Source organism: Colobus angolensis, unplaced genomic scaffold (genome assembly GCF_000951035.1).
Source record: "Colobus angolensis palliatus isolate OR3802 unplaced genomic scaffold, Cang.pa_1.0 Scaffold361, whole genome shotgun sequence".
Classification (NCBI taxonomy): domain Eukaryota; kingdom Metazoa; phylum Chordata; class Mammalia; order Primates; family Cercopithecidae; genus Colobus; species Colobus angolensis.
This window is the reverse complement of record NW_012116944.1, coordinates 1,208,941-1,224,011: the sequence shown is the minus strand read 5'-3', so window position 1 is coordinate 1,224,011 and position 15,071 is coordinate 1,208,941.

The window sequence follows — 15,071 nt, the reverse complement described above, 5'->3', positions numbered from 1 at the left end:
TGCCTGTAATCCCAGCTACTCAGGAGGCTGAGGCAGGAGAATTGCTTGAACCCAGGAGGCAGAGGTTGCAGTGAGCCAAGATCACACCACTGCACTCTAGCCTGGGAGACAGAACAAAACTCCATCTCAAAAAAAAATGTAACATACATGTATATATGTGTTTGTATCTGTATGTATGTGTATATTTATAAATGTATATATGTATAAACACTGAGCACAAATATAAAGGATAAAAATAATAAAAGGTAGTATAATTAAGGTGCCAAATATGTGGGCCAACTAATAATGGCTTCTCAAGTTTTGAAGAAGAATCAGAGACTGATGAGAGAAGAATGGGCCAAAGAACCTACCTTATCATTTTATCTGAGAGGACACCTATAATCTGAGTCCAAATCTCCTGAATCTCTGGTCTAAAGTATCTGCCATTATATCAGACTATTAGGGAAAGACCTATTAAATAGAAATAATTAAGCTGACCATTGTAGGCAAGGTAGAGCATTTTGACACTGATGTTCTCATGGGCTTGGCTTACTGGCGGTATGTTAAATCTTGAGTCAATTGTGCCATCTTCAACAGTTAATTGGAAGTGGAAAATATGGCCAGTATCTGTTATAGGAAGTTTAATGGACCTGAAATAAGTTGCAAATGTATTATATCATTTATTTAAGTTATTCATTCAAAACACATTTATCTGAACATCGACTGGGTTCTGGAAACTATGCCATGTTTTCTAGATTCAAAGGTACAAAGATGTGATCATTAGATTCAAGAAGTTCAGAGCTTCTTGAAGTGATAGACCACAAGTAATTACAATATTAAGACTAACTGATATAATGGAAATAAATACACACTGCAATGCCAGGGTCAGAAGAGGGTTTCCTAAGTCTACTAAGCACAGTCTGGGAAGGCAAGAGAAATTATTCATAGAAGGTTTAGGTAGAGAACTTGTCTGTACTTCTCTGTTCTGGGCATATGCTGACAAAATCTGTTCTAGAGTACTGCCTTTCTTGCTTCTACTATCTGTCATTGCTTTTTAATTTGAAAATCTATATAATAAAATATTTCAAACATGCATAAAAGTTTACAGAATATCCACCATTAAAAATTATACTCACCACCTGGAATCAACTAATATTAACATTTTGCCATATTTAGATTATTTTCACCTCAGATGATTATCACAGGAAAAACATGGAACATATAATTGAAGTCTTTTCCCATCTCATTCTCCTCTCTCCTCAAAGACACAACTCTTCTAAAGTTGTTATGCTTCCTTTTTGTAGTACATTTAAAAATAATTATCACTCATATACTTTTCATAAATTATGTACATTACTTTATGAGTTTAACTTTTAAAAAGGTATCTTACTGTATACAAATTTTTATTTCACATTATGTTTCAGATTTTTGTTGAAATATGTAAATGTATTTTAATTCACTTTGACTGCTGTATACTAGTCCATTATATATACATAATTGTTTTTCCATCCCCCTGTTGCTGGGCATGTAGGTTGTTTCCAAATATTTGCTATTACAAAGTGGCACTGATTATCCTTATGCATGTTACCATGTATACATTTTTATGTTTCTCAAGGGTATCTATGAGGAATTAAATTTATAAGGCATTGCCAAATCCTTCTCCAACGAGGCTGCTATTTTGTCACATTTCCATTACATATGTTATATTCACACTTTTTAATTTTTGCTTTCCTCGTAGATGAGAAATATTATCTCTTAAATGTTTCGTTGGTAATTAATATAGGTCTGACTACTTTTTCTTAAGATTTTTGGCCAGCTTCCTCTGCAAATTTTCACTTCATGCCTTTTTCCAGTTTTTTATCTGTTGTTTGTTTTTCTCTAACTAATTGGTGGAAGTTCTTTACATATCCTGAGTACTATTCCTCTCTTGGTTATATATCTCCAAGTTTGAGCCTTGTATGTTAACATACCCAAAAAGTGTAATCAAATATATCAATCTCTTCTCTATGGTTTCAACCTTTGCATTTTGTTTAAGAAAACTTTTCCTGCCTTATCACAAAAACTATTCTATATTTTATTAGTAATTTTACCTTTTTTTTTTTACATTTAGGTATTTGTTCCTCATGGAATTTTTTGGCAATAGACCTAACTCTTTTCTACAGGAATAGAAATTTGTTTCAGTAACTGTTAATAAAAAGTCCATTATTTTCCAACTTAATATTACATCGCCTCTCACATACCAAGTTTTGTTTCTGCACTCTATTTTCTGTTTCATGTATCTATTCATTTATCCTGATATCAATATCACACTATTTTAAGTACTATAGCTGTATTATAAGTCTTCAATCATAGGGGGAGGAAAATCCTGAGATAGAACTTAGCATGAACGTTTATTAGGGATTCTTCTTTGAATCAAAACCTGTGGAAGGGAAAGAAAACAAGATGAATTGGGAAGACAGAAAAGTTGAGGTGTGATGCAGTCCCAGTGAAGGCCTCAGCCAACCTTACAGGAAGTCTGGAGCTGGGACAGCTTTTCAGGGTTGTACCAAGCATGGATTAGGAAACTGCCCTGGACAGCCAACATGACCTTAAACTGGATGGCTCTTTTCAACTTAAGATATTTTATATATCGTAAGTTGAATTGCATTTAATATATTACATATCTTAACTTGGAAAGAGCCATCTAGTTCAAGGTCACACCCACTGTTGAAGGCAATATCTTAAGGCAGCTGATAACTAAGGAGTGCCTCTTGGCAGCACTATCAACATTTGGGCAATAAGTTCTTCATACCTAAAAAGAGATCTGTGTGACACATCACATCCTCTTTTGTTTTTCTTATTTAAAATTACCTCAACCATTCTTGGCTCTTTATTGTCCATATGAATTTTGTAATTATCCTATAAAATTCTACAAAACAAAACACCTGTTGGGATTATGATTGGAATTTACTCAAATGCATAAATTACTTTCAGAAAAATAACATTTATAGTAATGAGTTACTCATTCACTAACCATGGTCTTTCTATTTATTTAATTCTTTTTTTATGGCCTGTAATAATATTTTATATTTTCCATAATGTTCTTGCACATCATTTGTTAAATTTATTCCTGGTTATATGAGAGTTTATCTCATTGTTTCAATTGTGAAAATTTTTACTATTATTAAATTTTCAAAATTGTTTCAAATTGTATATAGGAATTCACTGATTCTTCTCTCTTGATCTCATACATGGCAACTTTGATGAATTCTTATTATTTTAATTTATCTGTAAATCCACTTGGAATTTTCATATAGAGAAAAATATAGCCCATACTATTCATTTATTTTTCTTAGTGAGATAGGACAATAAAGTGCAACACTGAATAGAAGCAGTAATAGTTGGTATTATTATTCTGTTTCAGACTTTAAAGAGAATGCTAAATAATCTTAATCAGGTTAAGAAAGTTCCCTTCAAATTCTATTTTTTTCAAAAAGGATATTTTAAATCAATATTCTAAATATATTAGAGATAAAATATTAATGAGTTATTATTGATGAAGTCGACACTTGTTGAGTGTAAGCACTATTATTATCTACGTTTTACAGGTAAGAAAATTAAAGGAAGTAACTTATTTAAGATCACACAGCTAGTAAATTGTAGTTAGGATCTGGACATAGGTGGTGTCTTCAGAGCACATATGAACTAAGATACTTTCTCTCAAGCTCTCCAGCAAGCACATCCAACTTCCTCAACATTATTTACTAGTACTTAATTTTTAACTTAGTTTAACTTTGTTCCCAGATTTCCTTTTTACCCAGAGTCCCAGACTAATGATACCTTGCCAATTCCAGACCCAACTTTATAAAAGAGGCAATCCTTTTATCATCCCAGCTTTGAGATCTGTGCAAAAATCTCAGTTCTATCTTTCAGCCTCTGGCAAAGGCCAAGCTATATTTCAAGCCCTTACATGGGCACTAAAACCCAGCTTCCTGGACATTGGAGTTAGGTCTGGAAAAAATACTTCCACTAGGCAATCATTAGGACAATAGCTCACATGCTTACTATCCTGTTTTCATGTTTCTTCTTTATTGTTTTATTAGCTAACGTTTCTCTTGATTGCATTTCATTATAATTTTTTGCTATATTGTTATTGAACATTTCTATGTGTTTGGAGCCATGGAGGTGGGAGGCAAGGGAGGGTTCCTCAATGTCATCTCCATTCCAGTATTGCTGGAACTTCCACCTCTAAGCTCTTCTTAACATTTCCCTGGCTCCTGCCTCTAGTCATTGTGTTAAACTGGCTCAAACACTTCAATTTTTCTTAATAATGCACAGAGTTGCAACCATTTGTAATGCAGAAGAACAAGGTTCCCTCTGTGTGACACTTAGGTACCAAAGGAAGGAAAAAGCCATATTACTTGGGCCTAAAGATGGCACTTTCCATTGGAATAGATTTTCAGGCATTGCTCTGTACTCCAACCTATTGCCTCCCTCCTACTCTCAGGCCCTGTTGCTGAATCTCCCCCTCATGAAACCAGATTTTACGTATCTAATGACACACTGGATATCAGTGGCCCTGCAATCACTTTCCATTATCTGGCGTCTGCTGCCACTCATCCTTCCCTCTAGTGAGCCTCCGCACCTCTGCCACCCCCAGAAGACTCTGTCGATGCAAATCGATACTTGTTCAGGGATGGGGTGAGTGGAGAGGAATGTCACCTCACTGTACATTATGGACTTACACAGTTTCAGCTCTGGCCCATCAAGACCCCTTTCTGTATACTGAAAACAAAGCAAGTAAAATCTGTGAAGGAACTTTTAAAAAATAAGAATAAATTAACACTTTTGTTTCAAATGGAGTTGTTTACTCTGCAGCCAAGAGATTTCCTATCAGTTTTCTGTTCATAAAGGATAAGTAAAATGACTACATAAGACCCGAATCTGGGTCCTAACTTTCCAAGGCATTAAATCAGAATTACAAGACAGAAAGTTAAAGTCTAGATATAGTGTGACTATCCACAATTAAAAAGCTAATCTGAGTGAAGGCCACTTCTATTCACTTGGCAAGAACAAACTCCTTCAACAAATATATATAATCTATATTTATATATCATATCTAAATATATATATTATTTTCATCCATAAAAATTCACCTATTTTTGAGGAATATACAGTTCTATGAGTTTTAACACAAACATAGATTCATGTAACTAATATCACAGTCAGGAAAAGGACAGTTCCATTATGCCCAAAATTCCTTTGTGCAGCTTCTAGGAGTTATATCCTTCCCTCATCTGTAACCCACTCCCCCCATCCACACAACCACTGATCTGTTTTCTGTCACTATAGCTTTGCCTTTTCCAGGATGACATGTAAATCAATGATGTAGCATGTAATTTTTTAAAGACCAGTTTATTTCATTTACTAGACTGTATTTGGAATTAATCCATATTTTTATATGGATCAATAGTTTGTTTCTGTTTAATGCTGAATAATATTCCATTATTTGAGTTTGCTGTAATTTGTTTAGCCATTCACCTGTTGAAGAAAGTTTCAATTGTTTTCAGTTTGGGGCAACTGTGAATAAATGCTGCTTAAATGTTTTTGTATGGGTTTTTATGTGAATGTAAGTGTTCATTTTTCTGGATAAATAATTAGGAGTGGGATTTCTGGGTCATATAGTAAATGTAGGTTTAATGTCATAAGAAACTGACAAACTATTTTCTAGAGTTTTGCCATTATACCTCCCCACAGCAATATTTGAAAGCCCTCAGGATTCCCCATCCTTGCCAGAAATTGGTAGTGCCAGTTTTGGATTCTTTTTTTTTTTTGTAACTTAGCATTCTGTAATGACTGTGTAGTGGTATGGCTGGCAAGTAAGCACACAAAAACATGCTGAACATCATTAATCATCTGGAAAATGCAAATCAACCACTTAAAACTCTCAGAAAAGGGTATTAGGTTTTATACTAAAGACATAAGAAATATATCCTTCTGGGAGTGCAGTAATGTTAGAAGACTCTCAACTAGATATTGCCTATGAATAGGAGAAGGAAAAAGGAGCTCCAACAAAGATTTTGGAAGAATGCCTGGTCTAAAAATAAGAAAACATACTCCACAGTGTTCTGAAAGTCACTTGCTGAGTATCTCTAATCTGTTGTTGGAAATCAGGTCTAGAATTGATTTTCCAATAATGGATTTTTGACAACTGTTTAAAAAGTATTATTTTTGTAGTGAAAAGTGTTTTTTTTTTGTGCTGTCTGAAAATTCAACAGTCCCTTCACTAAAGAAACAATGTTTAACATACAGATACATTAGGGGAAACTGAATTATGGGGCAGCAGTCCAACCGAATGTTTCTATAAAGCTGAGACACTTCAGTGGTTTATGCAAGTGCCAGAAACTCGAGGTGAAATTATAGCCATAGACTGAAGACCCTGCTGAAAGAACTTGTCTCCTACAAGTTATCCTCTCCTACTAGTTCCAAAAACCTCTGTTCCTTTGGCCTTCTCTAGTTTTTCCTCAGCTCTTTGCAACTGCGAACCTTTACCTCCCACTTACTTCTTAGTGAGCCTTGAAGGACTCCCAAGCACAGGCCTCCCAGTCCCTGGTTTCTCTTTGTATCGCTTCCTCCCTCTGACTCTCCCCTAATCTTAACCTCAGGCTTCTAGCCAGGAACACTTCCCCTTCTTTCAGCCAGACAGGCTTCTCAGGATTGAAGGGGCCATTTTTCTCTCTGTGGCCTCTGAAGGCTCCCACAGAGGTTCTCTAATTATCCCTTCCTACTCCGAGGATTCTTTTCTCCATTTGTCAGCCTTGACAGCACGTTTCTTTACTTTGAGCTTTGGCAGCACTGTTAACTGAACTCCCCAGTTCACACCAAAGTCTCGCTTGAGTTACCTTTCTTTTCCCCTAGATACCAGTGAGCTTTCAATTTGTCTCTTTCTCACTAATTTTATACCATCTGTTTTCTTTGACCACCTTTGTTCCAATACACATTGTAAATTATTTATTTAAAGACATTTAAGTCCAACTCTAAATTGACGGCCCCATTGATCAATGAATAATCACCATGATAAGAATACATTTTCCATTTGCTTCATTGTAGGTCTGTTTTGGGGATGAAGTATCAGAACAGCACTTTAGAATCAATTATTTTGATCTCTTCTTTCTGGACATAAGAGATAATATTCTTCAAGAGGAAGGATGGCCTGAGAGAAGTTAAGATAGAAGCATGGCACTTTGGTCACACACAGATTCTAGTCCTTTTTCTGTTGTTGACTCATAATAGGACGTCAGAAAAGTCATTTAGAAGCGTGCTTGTCTGTCAAATGAGGATAAACTGCCTCTCAGGTTTCAGATGTGGAAGAAATTGCTAAATCAGTTACCTAACACATTGTGCTTTGTAGCTCATCCATTGTCAGCTACCTGAGCCAAGAGGTAGGAAAATGGCTCTCTGGATATTGTCACACATCCTTCATTGGTGAGTCAATTCTTCTGTCCAAAAGAAGTCATGCATGGAACTTAGATAAATATTTTTAACTAATTCACAGATGAGTCTATTAGGGCAATGAACTTACACATGAAAACTTAAGGGAAAAAAAGCTTTACCCCAGTTTAGTATCATTTTTCAATTATTCTAGCCTTGAACCCACAAGGTCAAAAGAACTTATGGATATTTCTCATTTTACCACTAAGTGACAATGTAATTAATTAACCAACAGTTTAATAATCATCATTGTTTATAGAGTATAAGCTCCATCAGAGCAGAGATGGTACCTTGTGTTTAATATATACTTGTCTAATGAATAAATAAGCAAATAAATGACTTTTTAGTTAAACAGCCAAAATATAATTTAAATATGAAACCAATGTCAGGACTATGTTGTGCCAGGTATTCTGAGGTACTTAGGAGTCAAACAATCAATTCCACTTGTCATGTATTGCTGGCACAGCTGAAAACTACCATTTTGGTGTGTGCAGGCAGATAGAGATCTTTCAATGGGTTCTTCTTACTTTTAATAAACTGGAAAGATCCTTTTTTTTTTTTTTTGCTTTGTTGTTTCAGTCTTCTAAGTAGAATTTATTAATTGGCCTACAAATGTTGGGCCTGAGGTATAAAAAGGTAAAAGACTTTATTTACATAGGCAAATTAAATTGGAGGTCTGAATTATGATAGGTCCACAGAGTTTACTAGTCAATAAAATAGATCCATTTCTACCAACGTAATCTCTATTAAATATTGGTCCTCTAATCGGTCCTGTATGTGGAAGGATCTATTTTTTCTAGAGTATGAAATAACAGTAGTCTCGGTCTACCTTCATAATTCTGATGTTTTGTGCCATTGGAACTGCCTGGGATTCCAATTATAGCTGTTGAGCTCCCTCTGGACATAGCTGAAGCTCTGTTGGAGGCAGACTGTTACACCAAGGATCACAGCCAGGCTTATTTAAATGTTGTTGCTATAGTAGTCACTGACTTGGTAGCCCAGGCAGTAACCTCTTCCATGGTAATCTGCAATGACAATCCCTTATCAAAGCAGGATCTTCACTTTGTTGTGTACTCATCCCCCCAAGGACTGTGCTTAAATGCCTTCAGCAAGTAGTTCAGTTTTCCCCTCTGCCAGCCATCATCCCTTTCATCTGCATAATAAGTTTTGATAACTCTTCTAACTCTGCAGCCTGAACCATCTATACTGTAATCCCCCAATTTAGAGACTGAAACTATTCAAACTTGCATTGCATCCTGGATCTCAAACTCTAGTTCACGAGTAAATGTCATTCATGTTGAGATGGAAATAATGAGTAAAATTAGAGAGGAGTAAAATTCAAAAGGAAAAATCATTCTTTTGAATATTGAGAGAAATAAGAATGTGTTAACAAACAACAGTGAGTAAAAGAGAGTGCAAAAGCCATTCAACACGGCAAGGTAAACAGTAACAGAGTAGAGTCAAGAGTTCAGAGTCAGGAGATAGGCAGTAGAGAGCATTAGGAGTTTTGGAAGTCACACTAAGAAGTTTGGTCTTTATCTTAAAGCTATTGAAGGCCTTTCAGCAGGGTTGTAAGAAGATTTTTGTGAAATTTCTGATTTCACAAAATTTGTGATTTTTGGAAACATAATCTGACTCTAAAATGGAGTAGGGATTTGAATAAGATAAGGCATGTGGCCAAGAGCCCTGTAGGAAGATGTTGTAAGAATCTGATGAAGACATATTGGTGACCTGAGCTTGAGCGTGGCAGTAAGAATGAGGAGAAATGGATGAACTGGAGAGAGTTTCAGGAAAGAGAATTGGTCAGCATTGGTGATAAATAGAATCAAAGGGTGAGAGAGAGGGACTTGCCAGAAATGATTCCCAGATAAGTGGTTCAAGCAACTGGATGGTGGAAGACAGCGTTTAGTTCAATTTTAGAGAAGTTTGAGGCAGCTGTCAGAAATCCAAATAGAAATACACATAGGACATTTAAATAGTTGTATCTGGAACACAGAAGAAAGGTTTGAGTTAGAGACACAGATTGGGAATACGTATGTACATGGATGGTAGTTGAAACAAGAGGATTGGATAAGATGGCTAAGGGAACAAACAAAATCAGAAAATGACAGTGTTTATGGCTCAGACTTAGCTCTCTAGAAAGCAGACCCTTGGGTAGAAACTGCTCTCCTACTATTTTTTTTTTTTTTTTTTACCGAGTGCAATCACATGGAAGCAGGGATGAAAAGGGGGATTGAGACAAGGAAGAAAAAACAAGCTAACAGAAGCTTGTTTTACCCAGTTGAATGCTGCTTAATATTAAGTGGGACCATTCTTCAAGAGACCCGAGCTCATAACTGGGTGGGGAAGGAGTCAGAAAGGAAGACTACATCACCCCCAAATCCTCCATTGGTCAAATACTTGCCCTAGTGATGTTAACTTTTTCAGCTTTCCCACCCTTCAATACACATATCTCTGCTTTTTAGTTGCGCCTTGCATGGGTGGCAACTATGATCTATAGCATCTTATGAATCACTGGCCACAGGAAAGCCACAACTTGGAAGGCAAGAAGCTCACAGTGGGCATGAAGGCACTGCTGGTCAGACCCATGTGAATTTAGTCAGGCAGTCACTAGCAAAGCCCGTCCAAAGCTGGTCACCATGGTAGTAGCAGGAATGAAATGAGGGGGCAAGGACTTCAGAGACAGGTAAAGCCAAGAAGGCCCAAGTTGGTTGATAAAAAATAAATGCATTCTCTAGGTCAGATGTCTGTCTAATACTAATAGTATTAGTATTAGTAATAGTATTAGTATTGGTACTGACAAACACTAATACTTACGGGATGGGCAGAGGAAGAGAAGTGGTAGAGGAGACTAAACATGGGTAAGAAATAACTGCTAGAAAGATGGAGGCAAGGGAGTGACTGGAAATGAGGAATGACTAGCAAGTGGAAAAACAGGTGTGCTACATTCTAGCAAGATGAATGATTCTCCCAAATTTTCCAACTTTGTACCATTGTTAATTATGTTCTCTCTTCATGAAGTATCTTCTGCTCAACTTCATTCCTCCCAATCTGTCCTTACAATTTTACCCATTTAGCAAGTAATGAATCACCTCACTCAGCAAGTTTTTCATTTTCTTCTCCATTCAAACCAGAGGTCATTTCCCCTAATCAATCCACTTATAGCACTTACAACACCTTTCCCTTTGGGGGTGTTGTTGCCCCATGTATATGTTTCAAACTTTTTGTCATCTTTGTTTCTCCTTCAATGCTTTGACAGTCATAGGGTCCTCAGGATATTTGTTGATTATAAATGACATGAAGGAGGAAACAATCATTGGAAAGCTATGCTCAGAGGTTAATCATCTAGTTAATATTTCACAGGGCTAAGTTCCATAATGATTGTCACTTAAGTCCAGAGTTTGAGAAGGCAATGAGTTTTCAAGGCCAGAAAGTGAGAATGAGCTGGGATTTTCTCTTTTTATCTTCCTCTGCCTCAATTTTTGCCTGTGTCTTCTATTTTCTCTTATTTACCCTGTACTATTTACTGCTATCTCCTTTCTTCATTCTTCATGGCTATCCCTCATTCTCTCCCCTTTTCCTATTAAGCCCATCTGTCCTTTCTCCTTCCTCCTTTGCCTTCCCATTTTTAGAGATTTTTTAAAGCACCTATTATGTATAAGACATTTAAAGAGAAATTACTGACCTGAAGGAAAAGGAAATATAATTGAACACAGACATCTTGATAAAATTTTTATCAAGAATCTTCTATCAATACCTTCTATTTCTGCTTTCTCTTCTCCTGCCTCTTGCCACCCTCATTCTTGCCTCCAATTCCTGACAAATGCAGGTCATTTTGATCAGTCAAGTACACTACAGTTTTGGGTTTTCAAGCTCGAGCTTCAACCACAAGCAGGCCTTTGTGCAAGGCCAATTCTACCACTTGCCAGCAGAGTAACCCAGGGCAATTAATTAAGCCTCAGTTTCCTTATTAAAAAAATGAGAATAATAATAATAATATTTACTTCATAGTACTCTTGTGAGATTTAGAGATAATGACATAACTGTCTGGTACAGAGGTATATATAGTTCAATAAACAAAACTATGATAATAATAATCAACATAGTATATCATCATTATTAAGTCACAGTCTATATTTTACATTTGAAAACAAGATTTGGGATGATTATAGCTGCTAAAAATCATAGACAATGGAACAAAGCTGTTTATGTATCATGTGACTTTTAGTAGGGGTAGGAATGGGTAGAGGAATTATCTCACTCTATGGAAACCAATATGGGAGCATTTGACTGAATTTGAATGGGTGAGAGGCAATATTCCACTCTTCATTCTTCTAACCTTCCATGTCTCCCCTTACAATGACTAAGTAAAGTATGTCTCCTCAAATAAGAAGGGAGAGTGTTTTACGTTTAAATTTAGCCCCATGCTATAAATTTCTAACTCTACGCAGGGACATGGGCTGTTTCTGTTAAAAAGATACCATAAAAGGATCAGGCTAATGTTTTTCCAGACTGTGTTTTTGGTATGCTATTGGCACTGTCAGTCCCTATGGTTACACATTCTGTTAGCCAGAGCACTTCCTTCCAGCAAGCAGAGGTATAGGAAACAGAATGGAGGAGGCAGCAGAAAAATGGCCAGCAAGCAGTCTTGTCAGGAAAAGTAATGGGATTCAGAATGATGGATGAAAGAATGACTTGTGAAACAGAGATGGGCAAAGGCAGGAGGAATAATAACATGTTGAAAAGACTCTGGAATAAAGGGAGAAAAGAAAGCATTTACCAAAAAAAAAAAAGAACATAGTGGTAGGGGTAGAAATAATAACTAAAACAAAGACAGGTTGCAATGAATTTTGTTTTCAGTTCCTAAATTATTATGTGGACAAGAAAGGACATTTAATTTGTAAAGTCAAGACATTTGAAGCTATTTTAACGCTCAAAAATTTACTTTCTAAAATTTGGATGTTAAACCTGCCTAATGATATAGAGTCCCCATACCTCCAGCCCCAGAGAAATAGTTCTTCAGCTTTTTGGAATCATGGGACACTCTTAATAATCGAATGAGGAGTTGTAAACCCTTCTCCCTAGAAAAAAATGCACTTATAAACAAAATATTACATAGATAATTTTAGTGGTTTATGGACATGGACACACTTGTCTGTTCATGGATTCCAATATTCTCTGTTAAAGAGACTGAAATAAAATCTTTTATTCTCATTTGACTAATGGCTTTGCTGAAAGACATCACTATTTTTCGAAAAGAATAGTGACATCTTCAAATGGTAAGCCTTGGGAAGAACAGCAAATTTCTATTTAATCTCAAACTCTAAAAAAAATTAAAACCTTCACCCTGTTTATGTTATAATACAAATTAAATATAACATTAGCAGGGCTGTCAGATCGACTTGACAACCTCTGCTTATGTGTTTTCTCTAAGGGCCCGACTTACATAAGAGAAAATAAAAATTGTGCATTTCAGCTGTTCTACTTTATGTAGATTGCTTGTCTAGTCAGAGGCAAGGTGTCTTCAGGGAGAACAGGGCACAGAGGATAGAAGCTAGAGGAGGCAGGGCGGAGGGAAATCAGGCCAGAGAGGGACTAGGAATTAGAGAGAAATTTAGAAACCTCCTGCACATGGCGAATAAATGGTGAACATAGGAAGTACAGACAATTAAAATCAGGAAATAGCCAAAACACATAATCAATTTGATATAAGGACTTTGTACAGAGTAAATCTTAAGACCCAAAAACGAAATTTAAGGAATTATGAATTGCTAAATGCAGTGTAGGATCCTAGATTGAATCTTGGGATAGAAATAGTTCATCAGTGCAAACACTGGGGAAATCTGAATAAAGTTTATAATCCAGTGAATAGTATTGTCCCAGTGTTAGTTTCTTAATTTTCAGAAATGTATCATGATTATGTAAGATGCTGACATTAGGGGAAGTTGGGTAAAGGTTTACTGCAATTCTATTATCTTTGTAACATTTCTATACATTAAAATAATTTTAAAGCAAAAGGTTAACATTTTTAAAAAGGAATCCTGAATACAGAAATTAAAATAGATCTTGAATACATTATTAAATAATCAAATATGGTTTCAGAAAACTAAGTGCTAATCCATCCCACTTTGAAAGAAAGATTTCACCTGGTTCCTCAGCCTGCCCTGACGTTTTGTCTTCCTGTTGTCATAGTCCCACTTTACATCTAATCTGGTTCCTTTTACCAGGCTTCATTTCACCCACAAGGAAAGAAAAATGCCTGGGTGACCATGCCTTACTTAGCCTTTCATATTCTCGATTTAGCATTTCTATTTCCTGAAGCAAAAAGATTCCTCTTTAACCTTTCTCATCAATGAAATTAATCCAGCAATTAATCATTTCTGTTCTTTTCAAGTTTGCTTCAAAATTTCAGTTCCTCCTAAGATCCTATCTATGCACAATTGGTTTAATTGGGTGGAAAAATATCTAATGTGGACTATTAAATGAATGTCTTGGTGTGTGAGCAGTAGGGGAAGAAAATGCTGCTTTTCCAATGTTTAAGGAATGATATTGGCTGACTTAATAAAAACAGATTCATTGAACGTTTTTATATACTCCAATACAACAAATATGTATTGAAAGCCTTTTACAAGCCACATGATGGAAAAACAAAGATAAATGAAATCTGTAACTTCAAGGAGAGTCCATCCTAGGGAAGACACAACATAGCCTAGTAGAGAGGCAATTTCAGTGTGTTAATTGCTATTAGAGAAGTATAGTATAGGGTCTGATGGGATTGTATAAGAAAGGCATTGGGACTATGGCCAAATGCACATTCAATCATTCTTTTACCAAGTTTTAAACACTTATGAAACACACTGAAATAGTGCTTTCCCATGGCTTTTTTAACAAATGCTTTTTCCCTACACACAAAGGATCTTTAAATTGTTCTACTCTAGACACAAAGCATCTGTGACATGCCATTTTCTGTGAAACACATTGTTGCATTTTTGTCTAACATGTTATTTTCCCAATGACTATTTATCAACTGCTCTATGTTTGTCTAATGAACAAAAAGTGCAAGGCAAGGAAATAAACCTCAGTAAAACAATAAAAAGGCAACCATGCATCATCGATTTAGCAGGGGAGGAAAGGAACAAATAAAAAGAGCACAGAGACTCAGTTGGTTCTGAATACCAGGAAACGGCATCTGTGTTTCTCAACAAGTAAATAGCATGAACTGTGCCAACTAGTTGGAAGCACTGAGAAAAAATAAAAAGTCAGCCAAGTTTTGATTAAAAAAAAAAACTATTCAGCTGTATTCAGGTGATCCAACAGGACACAGTCACAATCAAGAGGCTAAAAAAAACAGCAGTGATAAGATTATATACACAGTACAAATTCCTGCCCATACACAGTAACTTGTTTTACCATTACCACTAATTCAACCAAGGCAAATATTTTAATATCTAGAACTACTCACCTATCAGTCAGCTTGGATTGCCATAACAAAATACTATTGACTTTGGGGCTTAAACAACAGAAGTTTTTATTTCCCACAGTTCTGATGCAAATAATGAGTAGAAAACAATATAAAATCACAGGTTAAAAAGTAGTTTCTGGATACACATCTTCTAAAAGCA